The 16,908-nt window shown below is 36.6% G+C and overlaps 1 non-coding gene across 1 annotated transcript; it reads right to left on the reverse strand.

Moving 5' to 3' along the window:
• Window positions 1–6,891: 6,891 nt before the first annotated feature.
• Window positions 6,892–6,996, reverse strand: LOC123456131. The gene has a single exon (XR_006634349.1). It is a non-coding gene; the product is annotated as a U6 spliceosomal RNA (small nuclear RNA).
• Between the last annotated feature and the right edge of the window lie 9,912 nt (window positions 6,997–16,908).

A 16,908-nucleotide genomic window follows, 5' to 3' on the forward strand; every position in this document is an offset into this window, starting at 1 on the left:
TAGGGATACTCTAAGGTATTTAACTTGTGTGGCAATTGTGGACAGAACTATTTTCTGATTTGTTTCTCAGTACGTTTGTTGTTGGCATACACAAAGAGCAACTGATCTTTGTGTTAATTTTGTATTCTGCCACCTTGCTGAAAATGTCCACCAACTCTAGTTCTTGGGTAGAGTCTTTAAGAGCTGTGTGTAGAGAAGCATGTCATTGGCAACTAAATGCTACCTGGCTCCTTCCTTTCCTATTTTAGCCTTTTCGTTGTTTTCTCTTCACTTGCTCTAGGTACTATATTAAATAATATTATTCCTGATCTTACTGGAAATGTTTCACATTTTCCTTAATGTAGTATGTAGGATTATTATTATTTTTTATGAGAGAGACACACAGAGAGAATTGGTGCATCGGGGCCTCCAGCCATTGCAATTGAACTCCAGATGGATGTGCCACCTTGTGCATATGTGCGACCTTGCATGCTTGTGTCACCCTGAGCATCTGGCTTATGTGGGACCTGGAGAGTCAAACATGAGTCCTTAGGCTTAGCAGGCAAGCACCTTAACTGCTAAGCCATCTCTCCAGCCTAGCTACAGGATATTTTTTTAAATATTTTTTGTTCATTTTTTATTTATTTATTTGAGAGTGACAGACACAGAGAGACAGACAGATAGAGGGAGAGAGAGAGAATGGGCACGCCAGGGCTTCCAGCCACTGCAAATGAACTCCAGATGCATGCGCCCCCTTGTGCATCTGGCTAACATGGGACCTGGGGAACCAAGCCTCGAACCGGGGTCCTTAGGCTTCACAGGCAAGCACTTAACCGCTAAGCCATCTCTCCAGCCCTAGCTACAGGATTTTTATATGTTCCATTTATGATATTGAGATATGTTCCCTCTATCTCTAGTCTCTAGCATTTTTTATCATGAAAGGATATTGGATATTGTCAAAAGCATTTCTTCATCTATTGAAATTATCATGTGATTTCTGTCCTTGACTCTATTTATGTAAATATTTCATATGCTTATGTAATACATTCCATATGTTAAACCATCCTTGCATATCTGGAATAAAGCCAATTTGAAGTGAGCGATCTTTTTAAAAAAATTTTTAAAGGTAGGAATGGTAGCTCATGCCTTTATTTATTTATTTATTTATTTATTTGAAAGAAAGAGAGGAGGAGAGGCAGAGAGAAAGAGAGAATGGGCACACTGGGACCTCCAGCCACAGCAAACAAACTCTGGATGCATGTACCCCCTTGTGCATCTGGCTTATGTGGGACCCAGGGAATCAAACTGGGGTCCTTAGGCTTCACAGATAAATGCCTTAACCACTAAGCCATTTCCCAAGCCCAAGGCAAGTGATCTTTATGATATGTTTTTGAACTTGATTTGCAGGGATTTTGTTGAAATTTTTTTGTGTGTGCCTAACCATCAGGGATTATTATTTGTCTATAGTTTTCTTTTGTTGCTGTGGCTCTATCTACTTTTGCTATTAGTTTAATGCTGGATTCATAAAAATGTTAGGAAATGTTTCTTCCTCCTATTTAAAAAAAATTATTTTTATTTATTTTTTGAGAGTGAAAATGAGGCAGAGGGAGAAAAAGAGAGACAGAGACAGAGAGAATGGGCATGCCAGGGCCTCCAGCCACTGCAAACAAACTTCAGATGCATGTGCCACCTTGTGCATCTGGCTTAGTTGGGTCCTGGGGAATCAAACCAAAGTCCTTTGGCTTTGTAGGCAAGCACTTTAATCTCTAAGCCATCTCTCCAGCCCCTCTCCCTCCTATTTTATGGAATAATTTAAAAAGCATTGGTTTCTATTCCTTTTAAAGGTCTGATAGAATTTTGCAGTATACCTCTCTGGGTGTAAATATGTTTTAGCTGGAAGATTTTTTATTATATCTACAATATTTTGCTTGTTATAAACCTGTTTGTCATATCTCAGTTTAATTTTGGGAAGCTTTATGCAGATAGAAGTTCATCCATTTCTTTAAGGTTTCCAACTTGATGGGAGATAAATTTTTGAAGTACATTTTCATGGTTCTCTTAATTTCAGTGGTATCTGTTGTAGTGTCTTCTTTTTAATTTCTACTCATTGATTTCTATTTCTTTTGGATAATTTGGCCAAGAGTTTGTCATTCTTCTTTACCTCTTCAAAGAACCAACTCTTTCCTTCCTTAATTCTTGTTTTTTTCTAATTCATGTCTATTTCATTGAGTTCTGCCCTGATCTTAATTAGTACTTAATCTAGTACTTTGGGGTTTGGTTTGTTCTTATTTTTCCAAGGCCTTCAGGTATGTAATTAAGTCATTTATTTGTGATATCTGTTTTTGTAATGTAGGCAATTAGAGATACAAATTTCCCTCTTAGGAGCACTTTATTTGTGTCCCATAGACTTTAGCACACTGTATTCTTATTTTCATCAAGTTCTAAGAACTTTTTATTTCCTTCTTTATTTCTTCAGTGACCCAATCATTTTTCAATATTGTGCTATTTAATCTCAAAGACCTTCCATATTTTCTGTAGTTTTTCTTGTTGTTAATTTCTAACTTTGTTGCATTATAGTTAAATAAAATATAAGGAGTTATTTCAATTTTCATAAGTGGGCCGATACTGTCTTTGTGTACTAATATGTGATCTCATTTAGATTAAGTTCCATGGAGTGCTAAGAAGACTATGTGTTCCATAATTTTTGAGTAAGAGTTCCATTTGATCTATGAGGTCATTTAGCTCTAATATTTCTTTATTAATTTTGTCTGGATGACCTGTCTATTGGAGAAAGTGGTGTGTAGCAGTTAGCTACTATAACTGTGTTGGGACTAATCTGCACCATCATGCACAATAGTACTTGTTTCCCTTAGTTTGAACAATATTTTCCAGTTCCATACATTGTCCTGCCATTTTCTTTACAGCCGAATAAAATTCTACTATATTTATATACCACGTCTTCATTATTCATTCATCAATTTGTTTTAGATTTTCCAATTTAGTGAAGCATATGCTTTTCAGGTATGTTCTTATGATAATCTGAATTTCACTGGTATCTGTTATAACAGCCTGCCATTAGAAGTGACTTGGTGTTTCCCTCCTGTCAATTTCAAAACACACACACACACACACACACATACACATACACATACATACATACATATATACATATATATATACATATATCAAATACATACATATATATATATATATATATATATATATGTAATATATATATATATTAGAAGTTTCTTGTCTTGTCTGTTTGGTGTTCATTTAGATACCTCCTGCATCTGGATTGAAATCTTTAATTTTGGGAAATTTTCTTGTATAGTTTTGTTGAAAATGGTTACTTTGACTTTAGACTGAGATTTGTCTCTTCTGTGTCTTAAAATTTCTGCCCACACCTTCTTATTAGTTTATCTTTGTCCTTGTTAAAATGCTCCAATTTCTCCACTTCATTTTTGAGCTCAGATATTCTGTTCTCTCATTTATCCCATTTATTTATTTATTTAATTTTATGTTGGTTTTTCAAGGTAGGGTCTCACTCTGGCCCAGGCTGATCTGGAATTAACTATGTAGTCTCAGGGTAGCCCTGAACTCAAGGTGATTGATCCTTCTACCTCTGCCTCCTAAGTGCTGGGATTAAAGGCATGCACCGCCATGCCTGACTTTATCTCATTTATTGATAGGACTTCCTAGAGTTTTTCATTTGACTTCTGTGTTTTTCATTCCCAGTATTTCAATTTGGCTTTTCCTTGGTATTTCTATCTCTTTACTTAATTCTTCTTTCATATATCAACTTCTTTATATCATTCAACTGGTGTGTGTTTGTATTCTCTTAGAATTCATCCAGGAGTTTGTCTTTTTGTTTAATTTCTTTTGGCCATGTTCTAATCCTTGTTGTAGTCAGCTCCACATTGCTGGGATGATCATCCAAACCAGACATAAGTTATGGGAGTAAGGCATTTATTTCAAGCTTACAGATCCAGAGGAAGTTCCATCAAATGGCAAAAGAAGCTGGCTCACATTCATAAACAAAGGCAGAGAGACATCACCAAACATTCAGCCCCACAAGCAAGCACAAATGGGCAGTAAACAGCAGGGAACTGTATCAGGGAATGGTATCAGGCAGCAGGCACCCAGACAGAGCTAAAAACTTCTTTACATACCTTTGGCCTGGTAATCAGATTCTCTCGAATCATACATTAGGGCTGTACCCCAGAATCTGCCCTCAGTGGCATTTCTTCCATCCAGGTGGTTGGAAATTCAAGTTACAAGCTTTAATAAAACAACTGAGTCTATGTGGGGAGAACAGGCATTCCAACTATCACAATCTTCTTTTGTATGCTCTGATTTGGATTTCATCTAATTCCCCCTCACTGGAGGCCATCACTATGGGATTAGTCTTTTTTTGGGTGAGTTGCTTTGTTTTTCTTGTTTCTGTTATTTTATTACTACTGGAGTTTTATCTGCTTGGATCTTTTTCTTCTTTTAGTTGAATTATTTGCAGTAGACAAATGAGGTTAGGTTGTGGTAGAGTTGAGATGCACAGTTCAGAATTTACAGACTTACTATAGGACTTCAAGATGCCTGGCCTGGGCCTCTTTTATTACTTCTAGTATTAGAATATTAATTATAGAAGAAACCTCAGCCAGTGGATATCCTCACTATGCAAATATCACTAGCCAATTAACAACAGTGGTCCCTTTCATGTCAATAAGTATTGAAATATATGGACGAGGATGTTATATTAGGCTAAGTTTAGGAGTAGGAGTAAAGTATGGTACTGAGGATAGGCACTAATGTTAGATTAGTTTGTTTTCTTTTGCACGTGTGTGTGTGTGTGTGTGTGTGTGTGTGTGTGTGTGTATGCTCATATGGCACCCCATGTTCTCATCCACTGTGGGGTGGGCTCACCTGAGCTGGCCAGAGGGGAACATTGGGTATATCCGTACATTGCGTTTCCACCCATTCGTATATAAGCCAGAGTCTCTTACTGATTCTGGAGCTTGCTAGTTTGTTTGTTTATTTATTTATTTATTTATAAGACCCATAAATTCTCTGGTTTTTGTTCCCTATGGGGCTAGGGTTACAAACCTCTTTGGCCCTGCCAAACTACTTATGTAGGTCCTAGAGATTTAATCTGAGGTCTTTCAAACATCTTCAGGCCCTCATGCTTACACAAAAAATGCTCTTAACCTCTCAGCCATCGATCAAATTTTTAAAACTCTGCATGCATGCATGCATTTATGGCATATGCACATGTACACATGTTCACATGTGTGCATGTGTGTATGTAAACCTCAACTGCTCTCCACCTTAGTGTTTGAGACTGGATTTCTCACTGAACCTAGAGCTCATTCCTTTAGCTAGACTAGTAGCCATCAGACCTTAGGGATATTCTTTTGTGTGTGTGTGTGTCTGAGTGTACTCTTTTTTATTGTTTTGGGGTTGTTATTTTTAAAATTATATATATATCTTCTATACTAACAGACAACAAACCCTGGTCGTTCCCTCCCCTTCTCTCCCCTCCCCCACTTTCTTGTTCACAGCTCTGCTCTCTATCACATCCCTTCCCTCTGCCCATTAGTCTCTCTTTTAATTTGATGACATCATCATCTTCTTTTTCTATTATGAGGGTCTTGTGTGGGTATTTCTAGGCACTGTGAGGTCTTGGATATCGAGGCCAAATTCTATCTGGACAGTTGTATGTAGAGAGTGGTACCCTTCCTTTGGCTCTTACATTCTTTCCGCCACCTATGCCGCAATGGACCCTGAGCCTTGGACGGTGTGAGATGTTTCAGTGCTGGACACTCCTCCATCCCTTCTTCTCTACTATGTTGTCTTTTGGAACATTAGGGATATTTTTGTTTTCATCTCCCCAGTGCTAGGGTTAACGTGCATACCACTGCATCCAGAAGTTTGTGTGTGTGCTGGGATCTCAACTCAGGTTCTCATGCTTATAAAGAAAGCACTTTAGGGGCTGGAGAGATGGCTTAGTGGTTAAGCGCTTGCCTGTGAAGCCCAAGGACCCCAGTTCGAGGCTCGGTTCCCCAGGTCCCACGTTAAACAGATGCACAAGGGGGCGCACGCGTCTGGAGTTCGTTTGCAGAGGCTGGAAGCCCTGGCGCGGCCATTCTCTCTCTCTCCCTCTGTCTGTCTTTCTCTCTGTGTCTGTCTCTCTCAAATAAATAAATAAATAAATTAAAAAAAAAAAAAGCCGGGCGTGGTGGCGCACGCCTTTAATCCCAGCACTCGGGAGGCAGAGGTAGGAGGATCGCCGAGAGTTCGAGGCCACCCTGAGACTACATAGTGAATTCCAGGTCAGCCTGAGCCAGAGTGAGACCCTACCTCGAGGAAAAAAAAAAAAAAAAGCACTTTATTCACCAAGGTATCTCCCCAACCCATGGGTCAACTTTGAACAAGGTTAGTATGAAGTATATGAGGGGTGTACTTAACAAGATTAGAAGAGTTGTCGGGTGGGTAAGGACAGGGACTAGTATTATATCAACTTTGAGAAACATGAAGATGGGAGCAGAATCTGAGAGTAGAAAGTTAAGATCTTGTTTGGGTCCACAGATTTTAGAAGTTGTTAAAGCTATAGCATGTTATAGTTATGAGATCTAAAGAGGACAAAATAAGGAAATGAAAGGAAAAGAAGTTAGAATAGGAGGGAAAGAATATGATTTTAGTGTGGGAAGAGTGCAAAATTGTAAACTAGATGGTGAAACATACAAAGCAACCCTAAAATCTAATTGATTAATATACTAACAAAAGCAAAACTGCTATGAATATAAAATACACTTATTTAAAAATAGACAATAAAAGATAAAAATACCAAAATGATAAAAGTTAAGCATAACATACAATCAATAAAATGAAATATAAAAGTACATTAAATTAGAAAAGAATTATATTGCATAAAATATGAATTTTCATGACATTCTTGTGCATGCACCATGCTAATCTTCTCTCTCATTACATTGTTAATATACATGCTGCCGAAGCAAGCACAATGCTTTCCTTTAAGAACTGGTAGGAAGAAAGCAAGGATGTCTGTTCTCACCACTCCCACTCAGCATCATTCTGGAAAGTCCTAATTAATGTAACAAAACCACCAAAGGTATACAAATAGTGAAGCAAGAAATAAAACTGTCACTTCACATTTTTTCTAGGACATCTGTGGACCACATCAAAGCAAAGACTTGGAATTACAACACCCAGAAAGCTTGTCTTATCTGTCAGGGCAAGAAAAATTATAGTTGATTGGCATAACAGTCCTCAAATGGTTGCACATTTTACCATTGCAAGTAACATTGCCAACTAGCACATCAGCTTATTTAGCAAAGCAAGACTGAGTTAGAGGAGCAGCACAGTTTCCAATAAAAAGCAAGAAAAGATGCATGGAATATGATCCAGGATTAAGACACTATATGAGAACCTGTAGTCACCTTGGATAGTCAGGCTAAAACAGAGGTGAGATAGAAGAGTTTCCTTCATCAAAAACCAAAATTTATGAAGTACAGAGTTACCATTATGGGGAGGAGAGAAAATGTCCCCCACTGTTTCATATGTAACTTCCAAGCTATTTATACAAGGCATCCTGCCATATACAGAAAGGTGCTTCCCCTAAAATAGAGCTGTGACCTCACTCTGAGGTCCACATGGCTACATTAGACTGCATGGAAGGCCACAGCTGGCTGTGCCTGGAGAGCTTCTGGAAAAAGGCACTGGGCACTGGGATGCCTCAGACACTTGGCCTGTGAGTGCAGCCTACAAGCTCCAGGACACTGGCTGGGCAGCCCTTCAGTGTAGCGTACCAGGGCCATACCCTTCCTTGTAACATGGCCATGGCCAACCACTGTCGTGTCCTAGGGTCATTTTGCCAAGCTCTGGGGCCTCTCTAGGCATGCAAGCCATGGCCACAGTCTTCCCTTTGCATCTCATCTCCTCCTGTTCTCTGAGTGAAATAAATGTGTAAATGAGTTCCTAAGTTAAAAGAAAAATGCTGTCTGTTTGTAGATGATGTAACTGTCTAAGTGAAAAATTTTAAACTATCAACAAGAAGCCCTGAAACTAATGTTGTAGCGAAGTTGCAAAGCATTGGGATGCAAGGTTATCATAGAAAATAAATTCTTTTCTTACATGTCAGCAATTAAAAATAAAATTTAAAAAGAAATACAGTGCCAGTTACACTGGTACAAAGAAAAAAGAAGGAAGTATAAATATAACAAAATATGCATAAGATCTATCCAAAATCAATGAAGATCTAAATGCATGGAGAGAGAATACATTTATGTGGATAGGAAGAGTCAATATTTTCAAGCAGTCAGTTCTTCTTACTTTTATCTGTAGAGTCAATGTAATCACAGTATATCTCTCTGCAAGTTACCTTGTGGATATTGACACAGTAATTCTGAAGTTTGTATGGGAAGGCCAAAGACTCAGAGTGACCAGTTCAGCCTTTAAGGGAACAGCAGACATAGAGGCTGACATAACCTTTTTTTGTGTAGCTACACTGAATAAGATAATGTGATTCTGCCAGACAAATAATTCAAGTGAACAGGAAAGAGCACAGAAATAGGCCCAATGAAGCAGAGTTAACTGATCTTGGATAAAGGAGCAAAACAATTCATTAGAAAAAGGGCAGCCAAAACTGGGTGTGGTGATGCATGCCTTTAATCCCAGCACTCTAGAGGCAGAGATAGGAGGATCACCTTGAGTTTGAGGACACTCTGAGACTACATAGTGAATTCCAGGTCAGTCTTGGCTAGAGTGAGACCCTACCTTGAAAAACAAAACAAAACAAACAAACAAAAAAACAAAAAAAGGCAGGGGGAGCAGCCTTTTGAACAAATGATGCTTGAACAATTAGCCATTCATATGCAAAGAAAAAGAAAAGGAAAAAAATCTAGACCAAGACCTGTGTGTTTCATAAAAATTAACTCAAAATGAATAACAGACTTCAATCTAAAATACAAAACTATAAAACTCCTAGAAGACAAAATTTTCCACTTAGAAGAGTCTAGGGAATTTTGTGTTTGGTGAAGCTTTCCAACAAAAGAGCAAAAAGCTGGCTAGAGAGATGGCTCAGCAACTAAAGGCACTTGCTTGTAAAGCCTGATGGCATGGGTTCAATTCTCCAGTACCCACATAAACCCAGATGTACATAGTGGGGCATACATGTGGAGTTTGTTTGCAATGGAAGGAGGCCCTGGCACATCAATTTTCTCTCTCTCATAAATAAATAAATAAAATGTTAAAACAAGGAAAATTGACAAGTTTAGCTTCATCAAAATTTAAAATCTTAGTCAGGCATGGTGGTGCACACTTTTAATTCTAGCACTTGGGAGGCAGAGGTAGGAGCATCGCCAGAGTTCGAGGCCACCCTGAGAATACAGAGCAAATTCCAGGTCATCCTGGGCTAGAGTAAGACCCTACCTTGAAAAACAAAACAAAACAAAAAACCATTTAAAATCTTTCTGGGCGTGATGACAAATGCCTTTAATCCCAGCACTCAGGGGGCTGAGGTAGGAGGATAACTGTGAGTTTGAAACCAGCCTGAGACTACATAGTGAATTCCAGGTCAGCTTGGGCTAGAGTGAGATCTTACCTCAAAAAAAATAAAACAAAATAAAATAAAAGGATGGGGTTTGGGGCTGGAGAGATGGCTTAGTAGTAAAGGTGCTTGCCTGAGAAGACTAAAGATCCAAGTTTGATTGCCCAGTGCCCACATAAGCCAGATGCACAAAGTGGCACATGTATCTGGAGTACATTTGCAGTGGCTAGAGGCCCTGACATGCCCATTCTCTTAATCTGCCTCTTTCTCTCTCTCTCTCTTTTAAATAAATACATAAAATACAATAAAAAGAATGCTTGAGCTGGAGAGATTGTTCAGTCGTTAAGGCACTTGCCTGCAAAGCCTAACACCTGGATTTGATTCTGCAGTACCCAAGTAAAGCTAGATGTACAAAGTGGCCATGCATCTGGAATTCATTTTCAGTGGTTGTGGCTCTGGCACATACATTCTCTCTGTCTCCTTTCTCTCTACCTGTCTGCTTGCAAATAAGTAAATAAATAAAAATTTTAGTCTTTTATTCTGCAAGACATGCTAGTATAAGAATTAAAAGAAAAAGCATATACTAGGTGAAAATATTTGTAAAACACATCTGTTATAGGATTAGTATCCAAAGAAACACACACATACCTCAAATTCAAATAACAAACTAACTAAAAAGTGGGCAAAACTTCTGAACAGATAGATATTCTCATCAAAGAATATTTACAGATGGCAAGTAAGCATATAAAAAAGATGCTAAACTCTATGCCAGTAGGAAATGCAAATTAAAACAGCAATGATATGCTACTATATAACTAAAATCACAAACATTAAACACCAAATGTTGGTGAAGATGTGGGGCAACAGGAACTTACATTCATTGTTGAGAGGAATGCAAAATAGCATGGGTACTTTGGAGGCAGTTTGACAATATTTACGAAACTAGGAATACTCTCCCTTGTCATGCAGCAATTGTGCTTTTTATTATTTTGCAAAAGAGGCTGAAGAACACAAAAACTTTCACACAAGCTAGGTGTGGTGAAGCACACGTTTATTCCTAGTACTTGGGAGGCATAGGTGGGAGGATTACCATGAGCTATCTCAAGGCTCCCCCGAGACGACATAGTGAATTCTAGACCAGCTTGAACTAGAGCAAGACCCTGCCTCAAAAAAAAAAAAAAAAAAACCCAAATAAAATAAAATAAAATAAAATAAAATGTGCACACAAATGTTCATGGCAGTGTATTCATCATTTCTGGCCTGAAAAATGGATAGGCTATAACACATATCTACAATGGAATATTACCAATTAAAAGAAATGCACTATCAAGCCACAAGAAGACATAAGAAAACTTTTTAAGCTAAAGAATCCAATGTCAAAAAGATACATGTTGGATAATTAAAACTATGTGATAATCTGGAAAAGGAAAAGATGTAAAGACTAAAAAAATTACTGGTCAGTAAGAGTTCAGAGGAGTGGAAAGTGGGAGAGAGCAACAGGTAGAGATCTGGTGATTCCTAAGGCAGTGAGATCATTATGTGTGGTACTGTAATGGTGAATGCAGATGGTTGTCAAAACCCAAAGACGTATTCAACACAGAGTAAACCTTTAAATGTGAACTTTAGTTAATGGTAATGGGTTCACCATCAGATATATTCAAGATGCCAAGAAATCTGAAAGGATGGGAGTGGAGTTGACAAGAGGTTTACTATGCTAACAACAGAAACAGAAATGTTCACCAATCAATAAATCTAAGCTCCTACATTATGGGCATAGACAAAATAAGCCCAAAGTAAGCAGAAGTAAGTAATAAACAGAAAAGAAGAATTCAAATACACTGGGAAAAAAGGAATTTACTAAACTCAATAGGGCTCACTCTTGAAAGACTGTGAAAGGACAGACCTCCAAAACAACCTAACAAGGGAAAGAGAAGAGCAAGATAGAAGTAACTGACAGTAAGGATGAAAGGAGACATCACTACAGGTGCTACAGATATGGAGTAATAATAAAAAAGTACCACAAAAATAATTCTGCATCCTCAAAATTAACAACATAGGCAAAAACTACCATAAGACACCCAATATAAAGTAAATCTTTTAAATAACCCTATGATGCATTGTGCAATTAACAATTTCCCCCAAAGAATATTCAGGACTGGATGGTTGTTTTGGAGAATTTTACTAAATGTTTTAAGAATTAACACCAATTAACTATATGACGTCTTCCAGAAAACTGAGGTGAATACATCCCAATCTAGCCCAATCAACTACTTTCACTCATATACTCATAAAAGACACAGTTTTTAAAAAAGCAAAACCAAAACAAATCTATATGCCAATATCATATATTTTAAAAACATTACCTCATCAGATGAAAGAATATTATACCCTTTGGTCAATTAATGTTTATTTCAAGGATGAAAAGTTGTATAAATACTTAAAATGAATCAATCAATCAAGTAGTCATATAACAGTCTAATGATAAAAGCCACATGACATATCAATTAATACAGAAAGAGCATTTGACAAAAAATCAATTCCAACTTCCAGCAAAAGGAATTTTCTGAAGGGAGTTTCTGAAACTAGTTAAAAAAGCACTTATTTTTTTTTAAAAAATCTACTATTAACATACTTAAGAGGTGGGGGATTAAATGCTTTTCTCCCAAGGTTTGAAATAAAGCAAAAATATCTGCTGTTAGCATTGATATCTAACTCAGCAATGAAAATTCTAACCAGCACACTAAGACAAGCAAAGGAATTAAGATGTATATGGACTGAGAAAGAAGAATTGAAGCTGAGCCTACTTGCAGATGACATGATTTTTTGCTTAGAAATTTCAAAGTAATTTTCACAGAAAACCTTACAACTAATAAGTAACTCTACTAAGCTCAGAAGATATTATGTAACACATGAAATCAAGTTTTTCTTATATGAGTAATGAACACATAGAAAACAAAATTAAACAAAACTATACCATTAATAATTGCTTGAAAATAAATATTTTGGTGTAATCCTAACAAAAAATATAATGCAAAACCCTAAAGAAAGAAATCAAAGATACAACAAATGGAAATGGGAAAAATACACATAGTAGAAACATCATTATCCACATATTAATAAATAGGTATAATTTAGCTCCTATCAACATTCTCAATATAAAATGGCAAAGAAGGTAGGAAGATCACTGTGAGTCTGAGGGCAGCCTGAGCTACAGAGTGACTAGATAGTCTAGGCTAGAGTAAGACCCAGCCTCAAAAAAAAAAAAAAAAAATGGCAAAGGAAGTGTAGAAGTAAAAAAAAAAAGAAAAGAAAAGAATATAGTAGGGAAGATTCTATGCCATTTCAAAATAGATTTTGTAGTTATAGTACTCAAGAATTAGATTCACCTAAATATGCCCAACTGATTTCTGACAATAAATAAATAAATTCATACAACTGCACAAGTAATTTGATACCTAAGGGAGGAAAGTCTAAGTTATTTCTTTTATATAGAAATCAACTAACAGTAGATCATAGACTTAAATGTAGAACAAAGGTATGTCACTTCTAGAAAAATTATGAGATAATATTTAGGATCTAGGGTGAGGCAAATAATTTCTACACTGGACACTAAAAGCATAATCTATCAAAGGAAATTCTAATATATTAAACTTCATTAAAATTAAAAATATCACACCATTAAAAACTCTGTTAAGCGGGTGCAAAAATATACATCAGTCTAAAGAAAAACATTTGCAAGCTTCATGTCTGATAAAGGTCTAATATTTAGAATATATAGCTTTCCTTTCAAAATAGCTAAAATTAACAAAATCACTGGTAAGGATATGGATAAACTAGAACATCCACATGCTGCTGGTGTGCACCATTCTAGAAAAGAACATGTCAAATTCTAAACATGCACTTAGGCAAACTCATAATTGTTCTGTAAGCATTTATTCAAGAGAAAATAAAAACTTAGCCTTCACTCAAAAACCCTGTGTATGAATGTTTATAACAACTTTACTTGTAAGAGTCTAAAACTGAAAGTACCCCAAATGCCCTTCAGTGGATGACTGGTTAAACAAGCTGTATTAAAAAGGAAAAACTTACCAATATACACATTATACTGAGAAATATACTGAGTTTTATAAAGTAAAGGTAATCTCAATGAGTTACCTTCTGTGTGATTCTATCTATAATTGGGAGATTATAGAAATAAACAATATTGGTGGTTGCCAGGGTTACTGGGGACAAAAGGGGGTGTGTACATAAAGGGAAGCAAGAGGTCCTTGAGTGGAGCTCATGTTCTGTAACTTGATTGAATAAATGTCAATACTTTGGATGACATCGTATTATATTTTTATAAGACTTTACCATTGAAGGAAGTAGACATAGGATTTCTCTGTATTGCTTTTCAGAACTGTTTCAAAAAAATTCAATACACAGGAAGTACATGCTGTCTACCCCAAATCCAATTTAAACTCAGAGTTATAAATGTATTAAAAGTAAAAGGAAGCTGGGCATAGTGGTGCATGCCTTTAATCCCAGCACTAGGAAGGTAGAGGTAGAAGGATCACTGTGAGTTCAAGGCCAATCTGGGCTAGAGTGAAACCCCACCTCAAAAATAAACAAACAAACAAATAAATAAAAGGATAAGAGAGATATGTTAACATTAATCAAAAGAATGCTGGACTGGCTGTTTTGATATAAAAGGTAGATTTCAGGGGCAGTGCTGCTTTAAGAGGATGATTTTAGAAGACATCACCAATCATAGCATAAAATCCTGAATGGTATGTACCTAATCACATAGCATCAAGATGAAGTAGAAAGTGACAGAGATTTAAGGGGCGATATGTCAGTACACAATATAGTTGGAGATTTCAATACCTTTTTCCAGTAATTGATAGAATTATTAGCCATAAAATGAGCAAGGAGACAGACAACACAGTTAGACAGTATCAGTCAGCTTGATCTAATTGGCATTGGTAGAGCCCTCCACTCAACAAGAGCAAATTACACATTCTTGTCATGACATAAAGTCAATATTGTGGACTATAAAACTAATTTCAACAAATTTAAAAGTATTCATGTCAGACTGGAGATATTGCTTAGTGGTTAAGGTGCTTGCCTGCAAAGCCTAATGACCCAGATTGGATTCCCTCATATCCACATAAATCCAGATGCATTGGGTGGCATATGCATCTGAAGTTTGTTTGCAGTGGCTAGAGGCCCTAGGGAACACATTCACTCCTCCCCTCTTTCTGCCTCTCAAATAGGTAAATAAATAAAATATTTTAAAAATTACTCAAGTCCTAAAAAGTATATTATTTGATCATACTACAGTTAGAAAATTAATTATCTAGAAAACTGTCAAATATTTGGAAACCAAATGACATAGCTCTAAAAAATTCATGATTTAAAATGAAATGAAATCAGAAAATGAAAATACTTTGTGCTGAATAAAAAGGAAATCATAGCATATCTGAAACGGTGGGTTCAGGCTAAAGCTTCATAACAATAAATGTATATATTTAAAAAATAAGAATGAGGCTGTATAAATGGCTCAGCAGTTAAGGTACTTGCCCACAAAGCCTAAGGACCTGGGGTTTGATTCCCCAGTACTCATGTAAAGCCAGATGCACAGAATGACTCATGCATCTGGAGTTTGTGTGCAGTGTTTGACTGGAGTCTCTGAGGTGCCCACTCATGTCTTTCTTCCTCTCTATCTTCTCTCTTTTTTTTTTTTTAATATTTTTTGTTCATTTTTATTTACTTATTTGAGAGTGACAGAGAGAGAGGGAGAGAGAGACAGACAGAGAGAGAATGGGTGCGCCAGGGCTTCCAGCCACTGCAAACGAACTCCAGACGCATGCGCCCCCTGGTACATCTGGCTAACGTGGGTCCTGGAGAATCGAGCCTCGAACCGGGGTCCTTAGGCTTCACAGGCAAGTGCTTAACCGCTAAGCCATCTCTCCAGCCCTCTATCTTCTCTCTTTGAAAATAAATAAAAATATGTATTTAAAAAACAAGAATGGCATCAAATCAATGACCTCATTTCTCATCTAAGGAACTAGAAAAAGGAAAGCAAATTAAATCTCAAATAGCCATATAAAAGGAAATAAAAATCAAAGCAGATACCAGTTAATTTGGACATCAAAAACAAGAGGGCATAATGCATGAGCCACAATCCCCATGGGGTTGACCTGCATCCCCAATGAGGAAGGCCTCTTCAGAAAAGGGGCAGGAAGGAGGGAAAGGATGGTACCAACATGTGATGTTTACATACAAAATATGTCCCTATCTAATAATAAAAAATAAAAAATAATGAAATAAAAAAATGGGCATGGTGGTGCACGCCTTTAATCACAGCACTCAGGAGGCAAAGGTAGGAGGATTGCCTTGAGTCAAGGCCACCCTGAGACTATATAGTGAATTCCAGGTCATCCTGAGCAAGAGTGAAACCCTACCTTGAAAAACAAAAACAAAAACAAACAAAAAAATAAATAAAAAGTAAAAAATAAACAAAACAAAGCAACAGCAAACAAACAAACAAACAAGGGGGAAAGTCATTGCATTACAGTTGTTTCTTAAAAATTTATCAATGAAATGGATAAGAAAATATCATGAAGACTGTTATTACTATGAATTTTACAACTTAGTTGAAATGCACAATTTCTGTGGATGATACAAAATATCAAAGCTTACTCTACAAGAATCAAATAATCTGTACAGCATTACATATTTGAAATAAATGTACTTTGTAGCTAAAAAATCTTCCCCAAAGGAAAAATTCTAGACTATTATTCATAAGTGAGTTCTACCAAAAATTTAAAGAAGGATTGATTTGGCCTTTCCAAATAATTACATAAGAACATCCCTCACTCATTCCATGAGATCAGTGTTACAGTGAAAACAAAACTAAAAAAAGGTACTATAAAAACAAACAAATAACTACAGGCTAGAGAGATGGTTCAACAGTTAAAGGTACTTGCTTGCAAAGTCTGAAAGCCTGGGTTCATTGCCCCAGTACCCACATAAAGCTAGATGCAAAAAGTGGTGCATGTGTCTGGAGTTTGTTTGCAGTGGTAAGAGACAGACCCTGGTGTGCCCATTCTCATTCCCTCTCCCTCTCTCTCTTTGCAAACAGGTAAAATTATTTTTAAAAACTACAAAGAAATACTCTTCATGAATGTAGATGTAAGCTTATAAATAGTCAAATGAATGCAAGAATATATCCAAGGTTAATAAATATATCAGGGCTAAATGGCTTTCATCTAGTGAATTCAAGTTTGAGTTATAATTAAGAAATCAATATAATTTATCATATTAACAAACTAAAAAATCCTCTATTAGCACAGGAAAAAACAACTGACAAAATTCAATATTCA

The sequence above is a fragment of the Jaculus jaculus genome, chromosome 19 (genome assembly GCF_020740685.1).
Source record: "Jaculus jaculus isolate mJacJac1 chromosome 19, mJacJac1.mat.Y.cur, whole genome shotgun sequence".
Lineage (NCBI taxonomy): Eukaryota > Metazoa > Chordata > Mammalia > Rodentia > Dipodidae > Jaculus > Jaculus jaculus.